The following is a 24,545-nucleotide window of genomic DNA, read 5'->3' as shown; positions in this document are numbered from 1 at the left end:
TAATCACAAGTAAAAACAGTGCAGTTTAATTCCAGTACACTGAAATTCAACCTGTTCAGCAGCAATAACAAGTCCAATACTCTCCTGGAACAGTATATTACTACCTAGATATATCTAATCAAAAGGACTATTCCATGTGCTTTTGAAACAGAATATGAGGCTGCTTAGACTCGAAGGCTTCCTTGCCACGTAAGCAAAAAGATCTTTCTTTGAGCTAATTAAAGACAACTGACAGGCTGTAGAGGGAATGGAACGTCACAGAATAGGGAGGATGTGCTCCAAATGATTTCGGCAATCTTTTTATGCTTATACATCGGTTGATCTCTTTTTGTGTGCAGCCCAAAGAATAGAGTAGCACACACACTTGGGAAGAACTACATATCTGTATTTTCCCTTTCCCCATTCTTAATCTGTGACACTAGATGGTTTAATCACTTCACTCATGATATACAGAAAAGAGGACAAATGAAGGCCCAAATTTAAATTTCATATATGGAACATGTCTAGCAAAACTGATAACAGGAACTACTGTATTAAAAAACTTAATAAGGGAAGGAGATGGACAAAATAGGACATGCATTTTTGCATTATAAAAATTCTTGTAATCACCTTGTAAAAATGGTCAATTTAGCTATTTTTTTAAAACTTGCACTTATTGGTAATAGTTCAATATAAAAATTAAACCGGCTCTCCCCAGTCTGCAACAAAGACTCTCCATAAAGATAACAGATCCTAGGGTTTAGATTCTGTAGCATCCAGATAACCTTGGCTTTTAATGCTGATGAAATAATATTGTAGCCCTGCATAAATAAACTAATCTTTGCATCTTCCTAAGGCAATCACTGATAATACAAAACAGAACAAACCACATCCCTAGTATCATCTTGATTCAGTCACTATCCTCCTCTTAGATATTAATATTACCAGCAGATGACAGCAATAAGTAACCTACGCACAGTCATTTCTTGCTGATATCCACATTGTTTCCACAAATTAGAAAAACTTTAGTTCTTTGGGGAGAAGAAAGAAGAGACTGCAGGTCTGTGGCAGCCTCTCAGACATTTTATATGCAAGGTTAGACAGGGCTGACACATGCTTTAGGTAATTTGTTGAGGAGCAGTTGATCTCCAAAAGAGTTCCTACAAATACATTTCATTTTTTACTTCAGTATCAGCATACACATAATGCAAGCAATATAGCCAACAAGAGGGGACATAAATTCTTTCTGGGAAGTCTTGAATTCCAACCCCTATTTTAGTGCCCATTGTTTACCACCAAATTACCTGCTTTGGTATCACTTATCTGCTGAGAAAATGCATCTTTGAACCTTCTCTATGTGAACACAAGCACACTTAACATATACATTATAATGCACAACCATGGCTGACCTTTTCTCCCTTGCTTCAGTAACTGCCATCATAGTTATAAACAGCAGTCATACCTTTTGGGAATTAATGAAATGTTTGAAGTGCTAAACATTGGGCATGTTATGCTTTCATACCAGTATGACTCTAATCCTGAAGACTGTCCATCAGATGATGGACACAGGGAGTACATCTTGGAAAGTAGAGGGAGGGGATAGAGAAATCATGGGACATACGGCCTTCATGATTCCTTTGTCTACACTAAACTGCCTCTCAAAAAAGCACCTTAGAGTTCCTAAGCCCCCAGGGTTAGTGGGGGAGAATAATACATGGAGAGCAACAAAACCATCTCTGAAAATAATAAGATAAATTCTGAATATGGAAGCTACAGAGGAAATAATGTCTCTGACAGTTTCTACTGGGTCTGGCTGGAATGAAGTTAATTATTCCCATAGCAGCCCCCATAGTGCTGTGCTCTGTATTGGTAGCTAGAAAGGTGTTGATAACACACCAGTGTTTTGGCTACTGCTGAGCAGTGCTGGCACAGCATCAAGGCTGTCTCTCAAACCCCTTATGCCCCTGCCAAAGCCCAGTAGGCTGGGGATGGACAAGAGGTTGGGAGGGGACATAGCCTGGACAGCTGGCCTAAACTGACCAAAGGGATATTCCATACCATATGACATTGTGCTCAGCAATAAAAACTAAGAGAAAGGAGGAGGGGAGGGGGGCATTCTTTATTAAGGTGTTTGTCTTTTGGAGCAACCACTATGCGTACTAAGGCCCTACTTCCCAGGAAGTGGCTATGTATTGCCTGCTGATGGGAAGTAGAGAATAAATCTTTTTGCATTCCTTTTTTCTTCTGTGAGTGGCCTTTGCTTTTCTTTATTAAACTGCCTTTATCGAGACCCACAAGTTTTTCATCTTATTTTCTCCCCCTGTCCTGCTGAGGAGGGGGAGTGAGAGAGCAGCTTGGTGGGCACCTGGCAGCTAGCCAAGGTTAACCCACAACAGTCCTTTGTGGCACCCAATATGGGGCATGAGACAATAGCAGTTTCAAATTGAGCGTGCTATAGCTATAGTAGTTATTAAATGGCAAGCTTCTATGTGGGTCACGGAGTTTGTTGGCTGCTTTTCTTATCTCTATTTTGCTGAGCTTGGGAACATGTTAATACAAACAATGGCTATGCACTTGGCCCTGGCACTGATGCCCTTGCTGTCCTGGGGGAGCTGTCTCGTGGAGAGGATGAGGGAATACACCTGAACAGGCAAGTAATCCTGGTAAACTGACACACCACCTGATAGAAGGGTGCCTTGCCTACCCCAATGAAAACCAGCAGCTCCTAACACTGTACTGGGGCTTGGCCTGTGCCTATCAAGCCATGGTTCAGTACTATCAATCAGAGGACTGTGCTTAAGACAGGGACTCAAAACACCTTTGAGAATGCCATGATTGAGACTGGGATACAAACTACATCTAAGTACATGATAATTGAGACAGGGACACAAACCACATCTGAGGACACCATAGTTGAGGTACGGACCGAAACCCCAACTACAGTAATTGCCCCAGTAGTGAGAAAGAAACAGTGGACATGGAGGTCAATGGGTCCATATCATCAATTAGTCAGGAAGGAGGAGGAAGGGTCTGATCAAGAAGCTGGTCCTTCAGCAAAGAAATGGGAGGAAGGAGTGAGAGAAATCACCCAACAGGCAGAAACTACCTAGTCCCTGACCTCAAAAGAACTTTGAGACATGCGGAAAGATAACAGGCGCTAGCCAGCTGCTGCCTGGCTGCTCCAATGCTGGGATAGTGGGGACAATACTCAGCAAGTAGAAGGTAAGGAAGCCCAACAGCTGGGATCCCTTGCTAGAAACTGGGGAATTGAGAGAGGAATTGGAAAAAAGGCAGCAATTTGCAGTCTCTGGAGGTGGCTCCCATCAAGTGTGAGGGCAAGATATCCTTTCAAGGAAGGTCTTGTGAATTACCAAGTGTCGTGGTAGCCCACCTGGTAACAAAGGACCACGCAGCCGCTCGCTCAGTCCTCCCCGGCCCCCTCCGGTGGGATGGGGAGGAGAATCAGGAGAAAAGAAAAAAAAAAAAGGAACCTCGAGGGTTGAGATAAGGACAATTTACTGGGACAACACAAAAAAGAGAAGTTACAACAACAACAACGGTACTAATAAAAGAATATACAAAATGAGTGATGCACAGTGCAACTGCTCACCACCCAGAACCCGACGCTCCGCCACTTCCCCCACCAAAAGCCGAGAGCCCCCCACCAGCCCGCTCCCCATTTATATACTGAGCATGATGTCACATAGTATGGAATAGCTCCTTGGCTAGTTCAGGTCAGCTGCCCCGGCTGTGCCCCTTCCCAGGTTCCTGTGAAAATTAACTCTACCCCAGCTGAACCCAGGACACCAAGGAAAACGGACTACTGCTGAGGAAGACATCCAGTATCTGAGAGAATTAGCGGTGCTGGATGTCATCTACAGTGACATGGATGACAACCAAGTCTCCAAAGATCCACATGATGTCCTGTGTATATGGGCCATGTGGAGGAACGTGGTTCAAAACACCCCAGCATCATATTCTAACAGGTTGGCAGCAATGTATTGCGCAGATATGGATACACCAACTGTGGAGAGAGCATCTTCCTGGCTCCAAAATTTTGAAGATTTGAAAAATCTCTGTCCCTCCTTATCCCCACAGGCTAGCGCCTTGACTGTCAGGGGCACCCCACAGAGTCAGTCCCCTCCTGCCCCGGTCAGAGGGAAAGGGAGCCCCAGGAACATGCCACGTGACACTCTGGTTCTTCCTGCGTGACCAAGGGGAGGACATGAGGAAGTGGGATGGTGAGCCCACCTTCAAGCTGGAAGCCCATGTACATGAACTGAGGGGGAAGAGACCTGCTAAATACGGGTCACCCAAGAAGGCTGTCAGCTTAGTAGCTGTAGAGACACAAGAAGACAATCAGCGATCTCCCAGACATAGAAGAACTGAAATCACCTCCCTTGATCCTGGTGAGTGGACTTCTGGTCTGGCACTGCAAGGGTCAGGCAGTGAATACTCTGACCAGGAACAGGAACATAGAGGGTCCCTGCCTTTGACCAGGAGGAAAGGGATGACTGGGTTTACTGGACTGTGTGGCTTGGATGGCCTGGCACATCAGACACACAGAAGTATAAGGCTTTGGTAGACACTGGTGCACAGTATACCCTGGTGCCATCAGGGTATAAGGGCACAAAACCCATCTGGATCTCTGGAGTGTCAGAGGGATCCCAACAATTCAGTATATTGGAGGCTGAGGTGAGCTTAACAGGAGACAAGTAGAAAAAGCACCCCATTGTGACAGACCGAGAGGCCCTCTGTATCCTTGGCACAGACTACCTCAGGAGAAAGTACTTCAAGGACCCGAAGGGGTACCGATGGGCTTTTGGTGTAGCCACCATGAATACAAAGATTAAACAGCTATCATCTACCCTGCCTGGCCTCTTGGAAGATCCCTCCATTGTGAGTTTGCTGCATTGCGAAGAACAGCAGAGTTTGTTTTCACGTGGAGGGGTGCCCAATACACCTGGAATCGACTGCCCCAGGGGTGGAAGCACAGTCCTACCATTTGCCATGGACTAATCCAGACTGCACTGGAACAGGGTGATGCCTCTGAACATCTACAATACATAAATGACATCATCATGTCAGGAAACAAGGCAGAAGAAGTGTTTGAGAAAGGAAGAAGAATAATCCAGATTCTTCTGAAAGCTGGTTTCACTATAAAAAGAAGCCAGGTCAAGGGACCTGCAAGGAGATTCAGTTCTTGGGAGTAAAATACCAGGATGGATGTCTTCATGTCCCTATGGATGTGATCAGTAAGATAGCAACTATGTCTCCACCATCTAACAAGAAACACAAGCTTTCCTAGGCCTTGTGGGATTCTGGAGAATGCATGTTCCAGGTCATAGTCAGCTTGTGATCCCTCTCTATCGAATAACCCGAAAGAACAACTATTTTGAGTGGGGCCCTGAGCAACAGCAAGCCTTTGAGAAGATCAAACAGGAGACAGCTGGTGCAATAGTGTACTGGGCTCGGTTGGGATAGAGTTAATTTTCACAGGAAGCTGGGAGGGGGCACAGCCAGGACAGCTGACCTGAACTAGCCAAGGAGCTATTCCATACCATGTGACATCATGCTCAGTATATAAATGGGGAGCGGGCTGAAGAGGCTCTCTCTCTCTTGGCTTTTGGTGGGGGAAGTGGCGGAGCGTTGGGTCCCAGGTAGTGAGCAGTTGCACTGTGCATCATTCGTTTTGTATATTCTTTTATTAGTACTGTTGTTGTTGTTGTAACTTCTCTTTTTGTGTTGGCCCAGTAAATTGTCCTTATCTCAACCCTCGAGGTTCCTTTTTTTCTTTTCTTTTCTCCTTTCTGATTCTCCTCCCCACCGGAGGGGGGCAGGAGGAGTGAGCGAGCAGCTGCGTGGTCCTTTGTTACCAGCTGGGCTGAAACCACGACAGTCCTTTTTTGGTGCCAAATATGGGACCCGAAGGGTTGAGATAACGACAGATCTGGCCAGAGTGTGTTAAAAGAAATTTGTTATACACATTTCTTATATTAGTTAAATAGTTGCTAGTCACAATGTTGGTTCATTTGTTCACATGCTGGTGTTGTGTAAGTTCTTATATGCTCTATGTATTGCCTGCGGTGATGCTTATCATCTCTGGGAGACGGATCAGGATTATCATTTTGCTATACTGGGCAATGTCGACTTGTGAAATGATTACATCACTGGTCATGAGGTTAAGCTGGTGTCTGTATGCAGCAGTGATATCATTTCCATACTTCGGGCACCTTCTATCGGAATTTATTGGTAATTGCACCCAATCCATGGGGAAGTCAGGGAGGGATACTTACCGCCCCCGCCGTCCATCCGTCTGTTCACCTCCCTTCTCTCCTTCCAGCTAATTACAACAGCTTTTGAGAATTTTGAATATCCTTGGGATGCACAAGCCAGTGTGCTGTTAGTGCTATGCCTCCTGAATATGTTTCAGGTCTTCTTTAGGGCTACAAAAAGGCTTTTTAAGAATACCACCCAGAGATCTGCCCCAAAGCTGGATATTCATGGGTGGCACAGCATGTGGGAGGATGTGGGCAGGTATCTAGAGAACTTCTCACCTCCAGTGACTTGGAAGTTCACTCCCGAACAACTACAGAACCCTCATGAAGTGGTAGAATATTTGAAAGGAAAATGCTGTGGCTATTCCAGAGACGCACAACTTACCACACCGTGCTGGGCCCTGGCTAGTATCTACCAAACACTGCTTGATATTAGGCAGCACCCACAGGGGGAAGAGAGGGAAAAGAGGGTGACAGGCTGTGACGGTCTGACAAATTCAATATCTCAAACATTCGTTAAAGAACTTTGCTGGAGAAAACGGCCTCTGTAAAAATGCTGGAGTTTTGTGAACAGGACAATGTGGCCAGAGGAGAGGGCCCCACGGAGGGTGGGAACGCACTTCTCCAAGGCCCCAATTCCTTATCTTAAGTGACCAGGAGAAGGAACACAATTTATGCCTTCCTGGAGGAAGAAGGCCCCACGGAAGTTGGGACTGTGCTTCTATCTTAAGTGGTCATGCCAGCAGGAAAAGAGAGGCAACTCCACCATGAACCTCCCCCCGCCCCCCCCCCCAAAGCTCACTGACTGATTCCAGTGAACCCCAGGTGTGGGAACTGCACATGTTGAGATCATCAACTAACACACTATAAAAGAAGAGAGAACGAGTCCTCAGTGCGTGCCCTCCGGAACTGGATCTCTACGCTGGCTGGACCAACGCTGGACCCAGGACTGGTGAAACCCTTCTCTTCTCTCTTTCTTTCTTTTTTTCTCTCATTCTCTCTCTCCCTCTTTTCCTTCTCTCTTTTCCACAGTCCCTACACCTCATCCTTTGAAACATAAACCGTTGACCAAGTCTGAGACTAGGAGTGGACCTAGCCGCCCCTGAGCTCCTCTTTGAGAAGGAGTCCAGAAAGCAAGGGGGTCTGCACTGAACCTCGTGACTCAACGGGAGGGCTCTCCTCCTGATACATTTCATGTTCCTTTTTCCATTTCATTTTTCTGTACTTTCCTCCTCAAGCAGCGGCTTAATGACATGTTGCAAGGTTCATATTAACAAGTTCATGTGTACTTGGACAAAGTTAGCTAGGTTGAATAAATGTTGATTGTTGTTTGAACTCCCCTGGTGTCGTTTCACCTTAATTCTGACAAAGGAAATCCACGAACCTGAGTCGCTCCAACTTTGGGACGTGACACAGGCACCGTGGCTACCCCAACCCCAGTGACAGGCACTGCAGCTAAACCAGAGAACCAACCTGTGCCAGTATCAGTCACCCCTGTACAGAAAAAGAAACACACAAAGAAATTAGTTCGCTTAGTGAGAGATGGAAGTGAACCAGGGTCATCACGAGAACAGGAGGAAGAGGCAGAACCTGAAATAATCACCCAATCTCTATCCCTGAGTTGCGCGACATGCGAAAAGATTTTGGCCGCCACCCAGGTGAGCACATTGTTACCTGGCTGCTCCGATGCTGGGATAATGGGGCCAGTAGTGTGGAATTAGAGGGCAAGGAAGCCAAGCAGCTAGGATCCCTGTCTAGGGAAGGGGGCATCGACAAGGCGATTGGGAGAAAAACACAAGTCCTCAGCCTCTGGAGGCGACTTCTGTTAGGTGTAAAGGAAAGATACCCCTTCAAGGATGAAGTTACATGTCACCAAGGCAAGTGGACCACCATGGTGAGAGGTATCCAGTACCTGAGGGAATTAGCCGTGCTGGAGGTGACTTATAATGATCCAGAAAATGCGCAGTCACCCACAGATCCAGATGAAGTCCAATGCACACAACCCATGTGGCAGAAGCTTCTACGAAGTGCACCACCAACCTATGCCAACTCATTGGCAGTAATGTCCTGGAAAGAAGGCAATGGACAAACGGTGGACAAACTGGCTGTCCAACTCTGGCAATACGAAGGAAGTCTCTCTTCCTCCCTACGGGCCTGTGTCTCAGCTGTAGAGGAATTGTCATGGGAGTTCCAGCAATTCAAAGTGGATATGTCCTTCTCCCCACCTGTACAGGCCTGCATCGCAGCTATTAGGAGTAAGCGTTCCTCTGCCCAAGAGAGAGGAGATAGAAGGTACACACGACGGGCTAACCTGTGGTTTTACCTGCGTGACCATGGAGAGGACATTAGGAAGTGGGATGGAGAACCTACCTCAGTCCTAGATGCATGGGTATGGGAGTTGCGAGAAAAAACAATCAGAAAAGAAGATTCTTCTTGGAAAAATGCCGCTCCAGTTTCCCGTGAGCAGTCCCCCAGACGGAGTAGAAGGGCTGATCTCATTTCTGATCCTCCTGAAGGGACTCCTCAGCCAATTTTACAAAAAGTGAGTACTGGATACTCTGGCCAGAATTAGAGGGGCCCTGCCTCCAGCCAGGTGGAGGAAAGGGACAACCGGGTCTACTGGACTGTGTGGATTCAATGGCCTGGCACGTCAGACCCACAGGAATATAAGGCTCTAGTTGACACTGGTGCACAATGCACCCTAATGCCATCAAGTTATAAAGGGGCAGAACCCATTTGTATTTCTGGTGTGACAGGGGAATCCCAAGAGTTAACTGTATTGGAAGCTGAAGTAAGCCTAACTGGAAATGAATGGCAGAAACACCCCATTGTGACTGGGCCAGAGGCCCCGTGCATCCTTGGCATAGACTATTTCAAAAGGAGGCATTTCAAGGACCCAAAGAGGTACCATTGGGCCTTTGGTATAGCTGCACTGTAGATGGAGGAAATTGAACAGCTGTCTGCCTTGCCTGCCCTGAGGACCCTTCGATTGTGGGGTTGCTGAGGGTTGAAGAACAACAAGTGCCAACTGCTACTACGACAGCACACCGGCAGCAATATCGCACCAACCGAGACTCTCTGATCCCCATCCATAAGCTGATTTGCTGATTGGAGAGCCAAGGAGTGATCAGCAAAACTCGCTCACCCTTTAATAGTCCCATATGGCCAGTGCAGAATTCTAATGGGGAGTGGAAACTAACAGTCGACTATCGTGGCCTGAATGAAGTCACGCCACCACTGAGTGCTGCTGTGCCAGATATGTTAGAACTTCAATACGAACTAGAGTCAAAGGCAGCCAAGTGGTATGCCACAATTGACATTGCTAATGCGTTTTTCTCAATCCCTCTGGCAGCGGAGCGCAGGCCACAGTTTGCTTTCACTTGGAGGACCGTCCAGTACACCTGGAATCAACTGCCCCAGGGGTGGAAACACAGCCCCACTATTTGCCATGGACTGATCCAGACTGCACTAGAAGAAGGTGAAGCTCCAGAACACCTGCAATACATTGATGACATCATCGTATGGGGCAACACAGCAGAAGAAGTCTTTGAGAAAGGGAAGAAAATAATCCAAATCCTTCTGAAAGCTGGTTTTGCCATAATAGAAAGTAAGGTCAAGGGACCTGCACAGGAGATCCAGTTCTTAGGAGTAAAATGGCAAGACGGGCGTCGTCAGATCCCTGCGGACGTGATCAACAAAATAGCAGCTATGTCCTCACCGACTAATAAAAAGGAAACACAGGCTTTCTTGGGTGTTGTGGGCTTTTGGGGAATGCATATTCCAAATTACAGTCAAATTGTAAGTCCTCTCTACCAAGTGACCCAGAAGAACGATTTTAAATGGGGCCCTGAGCAATGACAAGCCTTTGAACAAATTAAGTGGGAGATTTTCCATGCAGTAGCCCTTGGGCCAGTCTGGGCAGGACAAGTTGCTAAAACTGTGTTCTATAGTGCAGGCAGAGAAAATGGCCCTACCTGGAGCCTCTGGCAGAAAGCCCCTGGGGAGACCCGAGGCCAACCCCTGGGGTTTTGGAGTCGAGGATATCGAGGATCCGAGGCTCGCTATACTCCAACTGAAAAAGAGATATTGGCAGCGTATGAAGGAATTCGAGCTGCCTCAGAAGTGGTTGGTACTGAAACACAGCTCCTCTTAGCACCCCGACTGCCAGTGCTGGGCTGGATGTTCAAAGGGAGGGTCTCCTCTACACATCACGCGACTGATGCCACGTGGAGTAAGTGGATTGCACTGATCACACAACAGGCTCGCATAGGAAAGCCCAGTCACCCAGGAATTTTAGAAGTGATCACGGACAGGACAGAAGGCAAACATTTTGGAATGTCGCCGGAGGAGGTGGCACGTGGGCCCCACTGTATAATAAACTGCCAGAAAATGAGAGGTAATATGCCCTGTTCACTGACGGATCCTGATGCATTGTGGGAAAGCATCGGAGGTGGAAGGCTGCTGTATGGAGTCCTACACAAGTTGCAGAAACTGCTAAAGGAGGAGGTGAATTGAGTCAGTTTGCAGAAGTGAAAGCCATCCAGCAAGCGTTAGATATTGCTGAGAGAAGTGGCCAGTGCTCTATCTCTATCCTGACTCATGGATGGTGGCAAATGCCCTGTGGGGGTGGTTACAGCAATGGAAGCAGAGCAACTGGCAGCGCAGAGGTAAACCCATTTGGGCTGCCACACTGTGACAAGATATTGCGTCCCGGCTAGAGAATCTGGTTGTAAAAGTACATCGTGTAGATTCTCACGTACCCAAGGGTCGGGCCACTGAAGAACATCAAAACAACCAACACGTGGATCAGGCTGCCAAGATTGAAGTGGCTCAGGTGGACCTGGACTGGCAACATAAGGGTGAGCTATTTATGGCTCAGTGGGCCCATGACACCTCAGGCCATCAGGGAAGAGATGCAACATATAGATGGGCTCGAGATCGAGGGGTGGACTTGACCATGGACACTATCGCGCAGGTCATCCATGAATGTGAAACCTGTGCTGCAATTAAGCAAGCCAAGCAGCTAAAACCCCTGTGGTATGGAGGGCGATGGCTGAAATATAAATATGGGGAGGCCTGGCAGGTTGACTATATCACACTCCCACAAACTCGCCAAGGCAAGCGCTATGTGCTTACAATGGTGGAAGCAACCACCGGATGGCTGGAAACGTATTCTGTGCCCCATGCCACTGCCCGGAACACTATCCTGGGCCTTGAAGAGCAAGTTTTATGGTGACACAGCATCCCAGAAAGAATGAAATCAGACAATGGGACTCACTTCCGAAACAACCTCATAGACACCTGGGCCAAAGAGCATGGCATTGAGTGGGTGTATCATATCCCCTATCATGCCCTAGCCTCTGGGAAAATCGAATGATACAATGGACTGCTGAAAACTACACTGAGAGCAATGGAGGGTTGGAACTTTCAAACATTGGGATACACATTTAGCAAAAGCCACCTGGTTGGTTAATACTAGAGGATCTGCCAATTGGGCTGGCCCCTCCCAACCAAGACTTCCACATACTGTAGAAGGAGATAAAGTCCCTGTAGTGCGCATGAAGATTGTTTAGGGAAGACAGTCTGGGTTAGTCCTGCCTCAAGCAGAGACAAACCCATCCACAAGATTGCTTTTGCTCGAAGCCCTGGGTGTACTTGGTGGGTAACGCGGAAGGATGGGGAGACCCAGTGTGTGCCTCAAGGACATTTGATTTTCGGGGAAAAATAATCTGTGATGCGAGTTCTACGATGTAGGAAGTAACGTAGCAGGAACTACCTGAACTGACCAAGACTGAGCTTCGCAAGGAACCGGATGAGTGCAACAGTGACCCGAACCAAGCCGGTGTTTGTGCCCAACAATCAAACATACTGCTTCTCCTGTCCTGACCACTCATCTTGATGGATGGGGCCCAAGTCATAGCCTGTGTGTGAACATCTGGAGGAATGGAAGAAGCCCATGGAATATTTATCTGTTAAAGTACAGGGGATAGTAGTTAATAAGAACATATAAATCTGTACGTTGGGTATAAGGTGGTTTAGGTATGTAGTTTCAGTTGTAAGTGTTGGTAAGAAGGGATTTCAGTAATGAGAATTAAATACAATGGTATGGTTAGAAGATATATGTGTATTAAATTATGTGGGACCTGAGCATGACGCAAATGGTATGGAATAAGAGGTGGAATTGTATTGGGTCTGGCTGAGATGGAGTTAATTTTCCCCATAGCAGCCCCCATAGCGCTGTGCTCTGCATTGGTAGCTAGAAAGTGTTGATAACACACCAGTGTTTTGGCTACTGCTGAGCAGTGCTGGCACAGCATCAAGGCTGTCTCTCCAACATTTCCCCCTGCTCACCAGCCAGCTGGGGCTGGGCAAGATCTTGGGAGGGGACATAACCAGGACAGCTGACCCAAAGTGACCAAATGGATATTCCATACCACATGACTTCAGCTCAGCTATAAAAGCTAAGTGAAGGGAGATGGAAGGGGGGGCATTCGTTATTTACATTTGTCTTCCGAAGCAACCACTACGCGTACTGAAGCCCTGCTTCCCAGGAAGTGGCCAGACATCGCCTGCTGATGGGAAGGAGAGAATAAATTCTTTTGTTTTCCTTTGGTTTTGCACGTGACCTTTGCTTTCACTTTATTAAACTGTCCTTATCTCGACCCACGAGCCTTTTGTTATATTTTCTCTCTCCTGTCCGGTTGAGGAGGGGGAGTGATAGAGCAGCTTTGGTGGGCACATGGCATCCAGCCAGAGGCAACCCACCACACGGAGTTAACTTTCTTCTTAGCAGCTGTCGTGGTTTAAGCCCAACCGGTAACAAAGCACCACGCAGCCGCTCGCTCCCTCCCCCCCTACCCCAGCCACAGTGGGATGAGGAGAAAACATAAAGGCAGGCTCGTGGGTCGAGACAAGGACAGGGAGGGATCACTCACCACTTAAGATCACGGGCAAAAGACAGGCTCAACTTGGGGAAGAAACAAAATCAATTTAATTTACTACAAATCAAAACAAAACAAGGATACTGAGAAGTAAAACCAAACCTTGGAACACCTTCCCCCCACCCCTCCCTCCTTCCCAGCTCAACTCCACTCCTGGTTCTCTCTACCTCCTCCCCCTGGCAGCGCAGGGGGACAGAGAATGGGGGTTGCAGTCAGTTTGCCACACGTTGTCTCTGCCGCTCCTTCCTCCTCAGGGGGAGGACTCCTCACTCATCCCCTGCTCCACCGTGGGGTCCCTCCCACGGGAGACAGTCCTTCACAAACTTCTCCAACGTGAGTCCTTTCCACGGGCTGATCCTCAGTCACAAACTGCTCCAGCGCCGGCTTTCCCATGGATTCACGGCCATCTTCGGGAGCCTCTGCTCCACCGTTCTCCTCCATGGGCTGGGGGCGGGGACGACAGCCTGCCGTCTCACCACGGGCTGCAGAGGCATCACCTCCGCTGGCGCTCATGGTCCCCCTCCTTCCTCACTGATATCCGCATAGGTGTTCCTCTCACACTCCAATCCCCCTACTCACTGCAGGTTCCCCTTCTTAAATCTGTTCTCCCAGGGGCGCTACCACTGTCACTGATGGGCTCGGCCTGGGCCAGAGGCGGGTCCGACTTGGAGCTGGGGGAGCTTCTAGCAGCTTCTCACAGGAGCCACCCCTGCGGCCCCTGCCCCGCTACCAAAAAAACCGCCACACAAACCCATAACAGCAGCCCATATGGTGCCGTTTTAGGTTTGTGACTAAAACAGTGTTGATAACACACCAACATTTTGGCTGTTGCTGAACAGTGCTTGCACAGTGTCAGGGCTTTCTCTCCAATTCCCCTGCTCAGAGGCCAGTAGTCTGGGGGTGAGCAAGAGCTTGGGAGGGGACATAGCCAGGACAACTGACCCAAAGTGACCAAAGGGATATTCCATACCATATGATGTTGTGCTCAGCAATAAAAGCTGAGGGAAAGGGGGAGGGTGCAGGGACATTTGTGGTTATGGTGTTTGTCTTTCCAAGCAATCGTTATGTGTACTGAGGCCCTGCTTCCTAGGAAGTGGTTGGACATCTGCCTGTTAATGGGAAATAGAGAATGAATTCCTCTTTTTGCTTTGCTTGTGTGCACAGCTTTTGCTTTTCTTATTAAACTGCCATTATCTTGACCCACGAGGCTTTTTTAATCTTATATTCTCCCTCTGTCCTGTTGAGGAGAGGAGTGAGAGAGTGGCTGGGTTACAGTCTGGCATCCAGCCAAGGTCAACCCACCACACATGCCTGTACCTCAGCAGTCCTTGAGGGGAGATTTTTTTTCTTTGAGATTTTTTAAGTGATTCCAATTCTCCCTTCCACCCCTCCCCAGTTGTACCATACAGCTTCTTGTGGGGCCAAGCAGCAAACTGGGCCCTGAATTAAAAATAACCAAAAGGAATCACTTATGACATGAGATGTAATGGCCAAATTTTACATCTCAGCAATTGAAGGGCTTTAGCAAACCAGCTGTGGCGAGATAAGAGGCTGCTACTCCTGTCATGAGGTGGCAGAAGTAGGCAGTTGCCCTGATGCTGCAGTTATAAGTCTACTTTATGCTACTTTAGACTGCTCCAACAAAGCAGGTTTGTGATTGCAGTGTGTGAGCTGGGATGGCATTGGGTTAAATTGCTAAGTACCAAGGCATGTAAGCAATGTAAAAATCAACTGCTTTATTGAACTACTGCTTTATAAGTGTGTCAACACTTCCATGTTCTGCAGAGTGATGTTACAGGTTAAAACAACTGGAGGATGTCGTTGAGGCTAGCTCAAAGCTGTGGAGGAAGGAGCTGGAGGAAACAGTTAAAAGGAAAAGAGATAAGTAAGTTTTAACTGGAACGTTTTGAAGTTCAGATACCAAACAACATTGCAGTGCTCTCCTAGGACCAGGCCTTCGCTGTCTTTTCCGCCTGCATATTAGTTACTGCTCAATACAAAAATGCATCTTGTAGGGGGCCAAATCAGACCCTTGCTGGAATAGGGGGAATGCTGTAGGCAGTTCCTTGTAGGAGCAGAACAAATGTGTCACTGAGTTAAGCACCTACTGAGGCCAGTAGCTATTCTTTGCATTTTTTTTTGCTTCCACAAAAATATTTTAGATTACAGCAGCAAATGATAACTGCATTTTAAATTATGATGGATTATGGTGGGATTTCCATTTTTAAATGGGCCTTCTAGCTGAAGATTGTAATTTCCACATGAGGAATACCTCAAATAATACTACTACAGCATTAACATGTTGTCTTCTTAAACTGAAAGCATTTTTTTTTCTGCCAAGTTATACCCAGTGCTTTCACAAACTCCACCCTGTACAATCTGGCTACCTGAGAGGGACGGAAAGCCAAGAGATTCTTCATTTATTGCATGCTCTATTGGCCTTTGGACAGTTGTAGATATTAATCTTGTTCCATAGCATCAATTCAGCTACTATGATCTATTTCAGGACCAGAACCATGAGTGTAGGTGATCCGCCTTTTAAAGCACTGGAAATATGAAGGTGAAAAATTACTTACATTGTTCTTGCTGACTTTTTATTACAGAAACAGATGTTGGAGTTTTACTGATTGAAATTATCAGCCAGTAAAAAAGATAAAATAGTAGGTTGTCAGTCCTACTTTCCCCATCAAGTGCCACAATTATAAAATAAAATGTACGTTCCAGAAATTACAAGTTTTATTGCATATGCCAAAACCAGCATCTAGAGAATAAGTGTGGAATAGGTGGTGTGGAAGCAAAGTAGTTAAGATCTCATAGGCCTTTGTAGGCCTCATTAGTTAAGAAACATTTGCAGCTAATGGTCTTGCACAATTTAATTAACAAAAGAGTGAATTATTTGTGAAGGGATGTACTGCCTAAGGCTTCCTTATCTGACTGTCTAGAGCCTCCTTATCTGAAGAATTCTGGTCACTGTTGTTATTTACCATATCCTGCTTATCTGTCACAGTTTGATGAAGGACTAGTATAACCCAAAGGTATATAAACTCTGTTACTGCCTCATTTGGGCAGAGTCCTTATCAGCAGTCTGTCCCTCTGCTGCTCTGTGTTCTCTCCTACAGCTATAGTAAGAAACTGCTTCTGTTCTGACCTGATCAAAATTGCATTCTGGTTATTCCGCAACAATGGGGGGAGTAGAAAAAAGGTGTGATAGCTTTGCATGATGTTGCTTAGAGCACTACCATGAATTTTATAAATCCACTGTCTCTTCATCCCAAACTCTATGTTTTGCCTTTGGGATGGAAGATGGGAAAGTGATGTCATTACACTGTCATTGTCGATGTCATTGCACTGTCATTGTCACTGTCATTGCAATGTCATTGTCACTCTCAATTATCTGTAGTGTGTTCCTTAGTCCAAGAAAGATGTGGACTTACTGGAGAAAGTCCAGCGCAGGGCCACTAAGATGATTAGGGGACTGGAGCATCTTTCATACAGGGAGAGGCTGAGAGAACTGGGACTCTTCAGCCTGGAGAAGAGAAGGCTCAGGAGGATCTTATCAATGTATATAAATACCTGATAGGAGGGAATGAAGATGAGGGAGCCAGACTCTTCTTGTAGTGCCCACTGACAGGAGAAGAGGCAATGGGCACAAATTAAAACCCACGAAATTCCATCTGAACACAAGAAAACACTTTTTTACTGTGAGGCTGGTCAAACACTGGGACAGACTGCCCAAAGAGGTTGTGGAGTCTCCATCTGTGGAGATATTCAAAAGCTGTCTGGACATGATCCTGAGCAACCTGCTCTAGCTGACTCTGCTTGAGCAGGGGAGGGGGGTGGATGGACTAGATGATCTCATGAGGTCCCTTCCAACCTAAACAATTCTGTGTTTATTTCAGGAAAAGCTTTAGCATTTTTACTCAAGAGTTTAAGAAGCTCCTATATAATATTTTGTGTTATGCATTTGTTTCTGTGTTAATTCCTGCTTCAGTAGGATCTTCTAATATCTGCTAATATCCTTCTAAAGGATATTTCAGAGTACCACATTAGCATCTACTTGATGCAATTTGGACTGGCGCGCTCTCTCTCTCTCTGAACTTTGAGCTCATTTCCAGCAGATCCTTTAAGGGGCAAAGGGATTATTATGGCAGTGTGGTACATGCAGGTGAGGTCTCTGCTTTGATGGAGCTCCTTAAAGCCTACAGGGAGAGAAGGGGGCTGTAAAATATGAGTGGGAAACAGGGCTAGCTTGCCAAAGGTATATGTAATGTAAGTTGCACATTAGTGGCAATTTGTAGTAACTCAGCGGAGCTTAGAAAACCTACCAAGTGAAATGCCTCCTTTATTTGCTTTTCTGTGTTCTTAAAAAACCCCAACTACATAAATGTCTGTTGTGAATATTCAGCTGTCACCATTTGGCAGACAGAAGCCCAGACATGCTAACGTGAAGGCAGACCTGTGTGCAATCCTGTGACTTCAACACACTCAGTGAAGTAGTCGCTCTGTAAAGAAAATGCACAGTGCACCATGGCTTACGTAGCTTACATGGCTACATTGAAAGCATTGGGAAATATTACCCAAAGTGATACTACAAAGTCCTGTTTTATTCCCTGAATTGCATTTTATGAAGGTTTTTGTTACTGGTTGTGGTGGGTTGACCCCAGCTGGCAGCTAAGCACCACACAGTTGCTCACTTACTCATAGGAGGAGAGAATAGGAAGAGCAAAAGTAAGAAAACTTGTGGGAACCAGGCAACTCAAGCTGGTGTTGGCTCCCAACAAATGAACATGCTGCTTCTCCTGTCCTGAGCGTCCATCTTGACAGATGGGGCCCAAGTCATAGCCTGTTCTTATGAACATTTGGGGGAGTGGCAGAAGCCCATGGAATGGGGAAATGATATATATCTATCTGTTAAGGGACAGGGAATAGTAGTTAATGAGAATGTATAAATCCATATCTTGGTTATAAAGATGGTTTAAGTATGTAGTGTAAGTTGTAAGTGTTGGTAAGAGGGCATTTCTGGAATGAGAAATAGATTCAAGGGGCAACAGGGAAGAAACAGGGAAAAAGCTTTCCTGTAGTGTCATGGTTAAACATTTGAGAACATGAGAGTTTTATACATTCTAAAAATGAAGAGTGCTGCTCCTCAAACACCAAGTATTCAGTGAGATCTACCGCTCAGCAACCAATATAAGGTAATGAAAAAGGACATCTTTTTTCTTCTGTGAACAAATGGAATTCTGGCTGAACTTTGGTTTTGTTTATTCCTCTGTTGTTTGACTTCTTTCAATTTCAATGACTACTCAGAGAAATGTCTTTCCTTTGGCTCTCAGAAAGATATAACTCAAACCACTTGTGCATTTTGGAGGGGATTGTGTAATGCAGTGCAATAATATAATGAGCAGACTAGAAGAGTTTATTAAAAAGACAATTTTGGGCAGTTTGACAAAACTTTCATTAGGATGATTTCTACTATTGAAGTTGGAACCTGGATCAAAAGGCTACTGAATCAAGCCCTGTAGTCCAATAAATTTTTCATTGTCTTGTCAAAATGAAAAGCTCTCACAAGGGACTGACTATAGATACCAGTGAAGAGGGTGCTTGTTGGGGATCAGTGAATCAGCCTGACAAAGACTGCATCTCCTCTATCCCAGCTAACTGTCCCCAGTTACCTTCAATTCTGGGGTCCCACTTACAATTTCTCAAAAAGTTTCAAATGAACACGTTTTTATTTTGAGGCAAAGGCATGAGAATTCAAAAACATAAAAATGTTGCTTGTTTTCTGTAATGTTTTAGTGCAAACCTTTTTATCTCTTCCCATAGGTTAAAAACCTGTTTTAGAATAAAAGTAAAATATAATCAAATGCACTATGTGGTGGGACTTCATGCACAATGTTTCTACATTTTTCTTTCAAGGAAAGAAAGTTTTCCTCTCAAAAAAGTTTACAGATGTGGATCAAGTCTCTCAGTCCTTCCCTGAGAGAAACAAAGGATTTATGAAGATTACCCCTGAGGTACAGCCAGAGAAGGAGAGGCATGTTCATTGGGTAACAGCATACAAGGACAGAAGATGGTACAGCAGTGCTTCTCAACCCAGCTTATCTTCCCTTCACTGTCGTCTTCAATACATGATACAGCCAATTTCAAAGGAGTAGCAACAGCTGCATACTGGCAATCAAAATGCATAAACTGTATAGACAGATATCCCCAGTTGTCAGTGTTCCTTTCTATCACACTACTACAAGGGGAACTTTTTTTGACATGATCTTTCAAGCCAGCAATGTGACACTTCACGCTCCCTGGCTGTTACTGGGCTCTCTTCTTCAGATATCCACTATCAAGAGTGACACGGCAAAGTCAAAGGAGCTTTTGACTTTATTGAACATCCAGGAAGCAGAAGAAAAGGATCTGCCTGTCAAATATCTAATATCTGTTCTGATTAAATGACTTAGGACATATTAGAGATCTTCAAGATAAGCAGCTTGTGTAAACAAGCAGCTTGTCACTGTTGGAAGAAAATTAAGCCTTTGGCATTTTATTGAGCAACTACATTGATATGACTGACAAAAGAAAGTAATAACAAATTGCATTGCATGTATTGGTCTGCCACTGAAAATAATGTCATAATGTTGGCCCTGTGACTAATAATGCAGTTCTTTCAACATAGATGTTTACAGGTAACAGTGAAATAACAGAAAAAGAATTAAGCAGCAACACTCATCAGTAAACCAAAACAAGATGATTTGCATAGCAGAATGACTTCATCCACAGTTGACTGTTGTCTTTAGCCTCTGAGCAAAAGAAAGCTCTAGAATAAGCCGGTACCATTTACAAGCTTCAAGATTTGCTGCCAATTTGTACAAAACAAAGTAAACTTCTGGCAGGACTCCTACATACCATAGTGGTTAAAGATGCTATCGTCCCACTCTGGTTTTCACTACAAGGCTTGAAAGATTAATGTTTCTCTCTGACATCCTATTCTCTTTAACTAATAGAATATTTAATTTAAAACTTTAAAAATACATTTTCAGAAAGTGCCACGCTGGTTATCTACAGTCTCTTCACAAACCCACAGTTAATTCTTTCTCGTTCCTTTTTTCCTCACTAATAAGCCTCAGCAATGGAAAGCCTTCACTGTTGGGTCTGGCTGGGATGGAGTTAACTTTCCCCATAGCAGCCCTCATAGTGCTGTGCTCTGCATTGGTAGCTAGAAAGGTGTTGATAACACACCAGTGTTTTAGCTATTGCTGAGCAGTGCTCGCACAGCATCAAGGCTGTCTCTCAAACCCCTCACCCCCCTGCCAAAGCCCAATAGGCTGGGGTTGGGCAAGAGGTTGGGAGGGGACATAGCCTGGACAGCTGGCCTAAACTGACCAAAGGGATATTCCATACCATATGACGTTGTGCTCAGCAATAAAAGCAAAGAGAAAGGGGGGGTGGGGATTCGTTATTATGGCGTTTGTCTTTCGGAGCCACTTGGGAAGTGGCTGGACATCGCCTGCTGATGGGAAGTACAGAATAAATCTTTTGTTTTCCTTTGCTTCCGCATGCAGCCTTAGCTTGTCTTTATTTTGACCCACGAGTTCTTTTTCGTCTTATTTTCTCCCCTCCTGTTCTGCTGAGGAGGGAAGTGATAGAGCAGCTTGGTGGGCACCTGGCAGCCAGCCAAGGTCAACCCACCACAACTACTAATTAAAAGTAAAATGCTAGCAAACAGATGCAGTGCCCTGATGTTTCGTAGCTGTGTGTAAACCTGCACAGAAACACCTAACATAGAATCATAGAATCATAGAATAGTTTGGGTTGGAAGGGACCTTTAAAGGTCACCTATTCCAACCCCCCCTGCAATGAGCAGGGACATCTTCAACTAGATCATGTTGCTCAAAGCCCTGTCCAACCTGACCTTGAATGTTTCCAGGGATGGGGCATCTATAACCTCTCTGGGCAACCTGCTTATTTTTACAGCATTTCTTTTTACTTTCTATCATTCGACTCCTTAAATATGGTTTATAAAGTGAGGCAGAATAAACTAGATCATTTCATGAAACAATAGTGCATTTGTATGTCCTATGTTTACTGGAAGATACAAGTTGCCATTATGCAGTGTTGTCCAGTTGCTATAGCAGGAAGCAGGAGTCAATTGATCTTGCACATTACAAAGTCTTACATTGTAAAGTATGGCTTTCAAAATTGTTGTGGTTACCTCAACCTTCAGGCACAACTTGAGATATCTAGTGCCAAATGATCACATATACTGGATAATCAGAAATCCCTGAGTTAGAGTACCATGACTGAGGGAACAGTGCCTTTCCATTTGTGGACACTGAAACTGTAAGAGGCCAGTTGTATCAGCTGAATGTTCACAAGTCCATGGGACCGGATGGGATTCATCCCAGAGTACTGAAGGAGCTAACGGATATTACAGCAGGACCCCTCTCGATCATCTACCAAAGGTCTTGGGAGTCTGGGGAAGTCCCTGCTGACTGGAAGCTAGCCAACGTTATTCCAATTTACAAGAAGGGTGTGAGGGAAGACCCAGGAAACTACAGACCTGTTCCTCTAACCTTGGTTCCTGGAAAAAATATGGAGAAGATCATACTGGGTGCTATTGAAAGGCATTTAAAGGACAATGCAATCATCAGGCACAGCCAACATGGGTTCACGAAGGGAAAGTCCTGTTTAACCAATTTGATATCCTTCTATGATAAGGTCACTGTATTAGGTCTGGCTGAGATGGAGTTAATACTCCCCATAGCAGCCCTCATAGCGCTGTGCTCTGAATCAGTAGCTAGAAAGGTGTTGATAGCACACCAGTGTTTTGGCTACTGCTGAGCAGTGCTGGCACAGCATCAAGGCTGTCTCTCCAACATTTTGTGCCCCCCGCTCAATGGCAGGCTGGGGCAGGGCAAGATCTTGGGAGGGGACATAACCAGGACAGCTGACCTAAACCAACCAAACAGATATTCCATACCATATGTGTCCTGGTTTCAGCTGGGATAGAGTTAACTGTCTTCCTAGTAGCTGGTACAGTGCTATGTTTTGAGTTCAGTATGTGAAGAATGTTGATAACACTGATGTTTTCAGTTGTTGCTCAGTAGTGTTTAGACTAGAGTCAAGGATTTTTCAGCTTCTCATGCCCAGCCAGGGCACCTGACCCAAACTGGCCAACAGTGTATTCCATACCATGCGACATCCCATCTAGTTTAGGAACTGGGAAGTGGGGGGGCAGGGATTCGCCGCTTGGGGACTGGCTGGGTGTCGGTCGGCGGGTGGTGAGCAATTGCCCTGCGCATCATTTGTACATTTCAATCCTTTTATTACTACTGTTGTCATTTTATTAGTGTTATCATTATCATTATTAGTCTCTTCTTTTCTGTTCTATTAAATCGTTCTTATCTCAACCCAGGAGTTTTACTTCTTTTCCTGATTTTCTCCCCCATCCCACTGGATGGGGGGGAGTGAGTGAGCGGCTGCGTGGTGCTTAGTTGCTGGCTGGGGTTAAACCACGACAATATGACGTCAGCTCAGATATAAAAGCTAAGTAAAGGGAGACGGAAGGGGGGCATTTTTGTCTTCTGGAGCAACCACTACGCGTACTGAAGCCCTGCTTCCCAGGAAGTGGCCAGACATTGCCTGCTGATGGATAGTAGAGAATAACATAATTTGTTTTCCTTTGCTTTCAGTTTATTAAACTGTCCTTATCTTGACCCACGAGCCTTTTGTTATATTTTCTCCCCCCCCGTCCAGCTGAGGAGGGGGAGTGATAGAGCGGCTTTGGTGGGCACCTGGCATCCAACCAGGGTCAACCCACCACAGTCACCTGCGTAGTGGGTGAAGGGAAGGCAGTGGATGTAGTTTTTCTGGATTTTAGTAAGGCTTTTGATGCTGTCCCTCACAGCATCCTTCTGGACAAGTTGTCCAACTGTGAGATGAGCATGTTCATAGTCCACTGGGTGAAGAACTGGCTGAATGGCAGGGCTCAAAGTGTTGTAGTGAATGGGGCTACATCTGGCTGGCGACCGGTCACCAGCGGTGTTCCTCAGGGCTCAATTCTAGGGCCAGTTCTGTTCAATATATTTATCAATGATCTGGATGCAGGAGTTGAATGCACCCTTAGCAAGTTTGCTGATGATACCAAACTGGGAGGAGCTGTTGTGTCTCTTGAGGGATGAGATGCCTTGCAGAGGGATCTAGATAGATTGGAGCATTGGGCAATCATCAGTGGCATGAAATTTAAGAAGAACAAATTCCAGATTCTGCACCTGGGACAGAGTAATGCTGGCCACAAGTATAAATTGGGAGAGGAGAGGCTGGAGAGCAGCCCTGCAGAAAGGGATCTGGGGGTGCTGGTTGGCAGTAGGCTCAATAGGCGTCAGCAGTGTGCCCTGGCAGCCAAGAGGGCAAACAACATTCTGGGATGCATTCAACACAGTATAACCAGCTGATCAAAAGAGGTGATTATCCCTCTGTATTTAGTGTTGGTGCAGCCTCACCTTGAGTATTGTGTGCAGTTCTGGGCCCCACAATTTAAGAAGGATGTTAAGGTACTTGAATGCGTCCAGAGGAGGGCAGCAAAGCTGGTGACGAGGATGGAAGGCATGTCCTATGAGGAGCAGCTGAGGACACTGGGTTTGTCTAGTTTGGAGAAAAGGAGGCTGAGGGGTGACCTCATTGCTCTCTACAGCTTCCTGAGGAGGGGAAGTGGAGAGGGAGGTGCTGATCTCTTCTCCCTGGTATCCAGTGATAGGACGCGTGGGAATGGTTCAAAGCTGCGCCAGGTGAGGTTTAGACCTGATATTAGGAAGCATTTCTTTACCGAGAGGGTGGTCAAACACTGGAACAGGCTTCCTAGAGAGGTGGTCGATGCCCCAAGCTTATCAGTGTTTAAGAGATATTTGGACAATAACATGCTTTAAGTTTTGGTCAGCCCTGAAGTGGTCAGGCAGTTGGACTAGATGATCCTTGTAGGCCCCTTCCAACTGAAAATATTCTATTCTATTCTATTCTATTCTATTCTATTCTGATTTCTGATGATATTTTGGACACACAAAAAAATAGACAGGATGCTAGTAAGGCTTTTCAATGCCTATGAAGTCATTTAATTCTTGTTGAGTCCAGTGGGAATTAGGGAAGGAGGGGCTACAACCCCAAAAGTTGAAGGTACTTAGGTGCTGCTTACCAGGCTCAGTATATCTGCAAATCAGAAATACTGAGCCTCTATGCAGAGGTTAGTCTGCCAAATAATCTTGTACTGAAATCATGCTCCAAGTTACCTCTGTGTCCAAAAGTTGGCTCTAGAATGATGTCTTACCTCCTGACAACACAGAGGAGGCTCAGTACAGCTCAG

General features: G+C 45.8%; 1 protein-coding gene and 1 long non-coding RNA gene across 2 annotated transcripts in view; both read right to left on the bottom strand.

Annotated features, from left to right (window-relative positions):
* LOC138683546 (proprotein convertase subtilisin/kexin type 5-like) overlaps positions 1-24,545 on the bottom strand; it is a 244,874-nt gene that overhangs the window by 126,115 nt on the left and 94,214 nt on the right. The window lies entirely within an intron of this gene.
* Positions 12,855-23,034, bottom strand: LOC138683556 (uncharacterized). Its single transcript, XR_011323061.1, has 2 exons — positions 22,892-23,034; positions 12,855-12,904 (listed from the first exon to the last, which is right to left on the bottom strand). It is a non-coding gene; the product is annotated as an uncharacterized lncRNA (long non-coding RNA).

The sequence above is a fragment of the Haliaeetus albicilla genome, chromosome W, assembly GCF_947461875.1.
Source record: "Haliaeetus albicilla chromosome W, bHalAlb1.1, whole genome shotgun sequence".
Taxonomy (NCBI): Eukaryota; Metazoa; Chordata; class Aves; order Accipitriformes; family Accipitridae; genus Haliaeetus; species Haliaeetus albicilla.
This window is presented reverse-complemented; position numbering and strand designations above follow the sequence as displayed.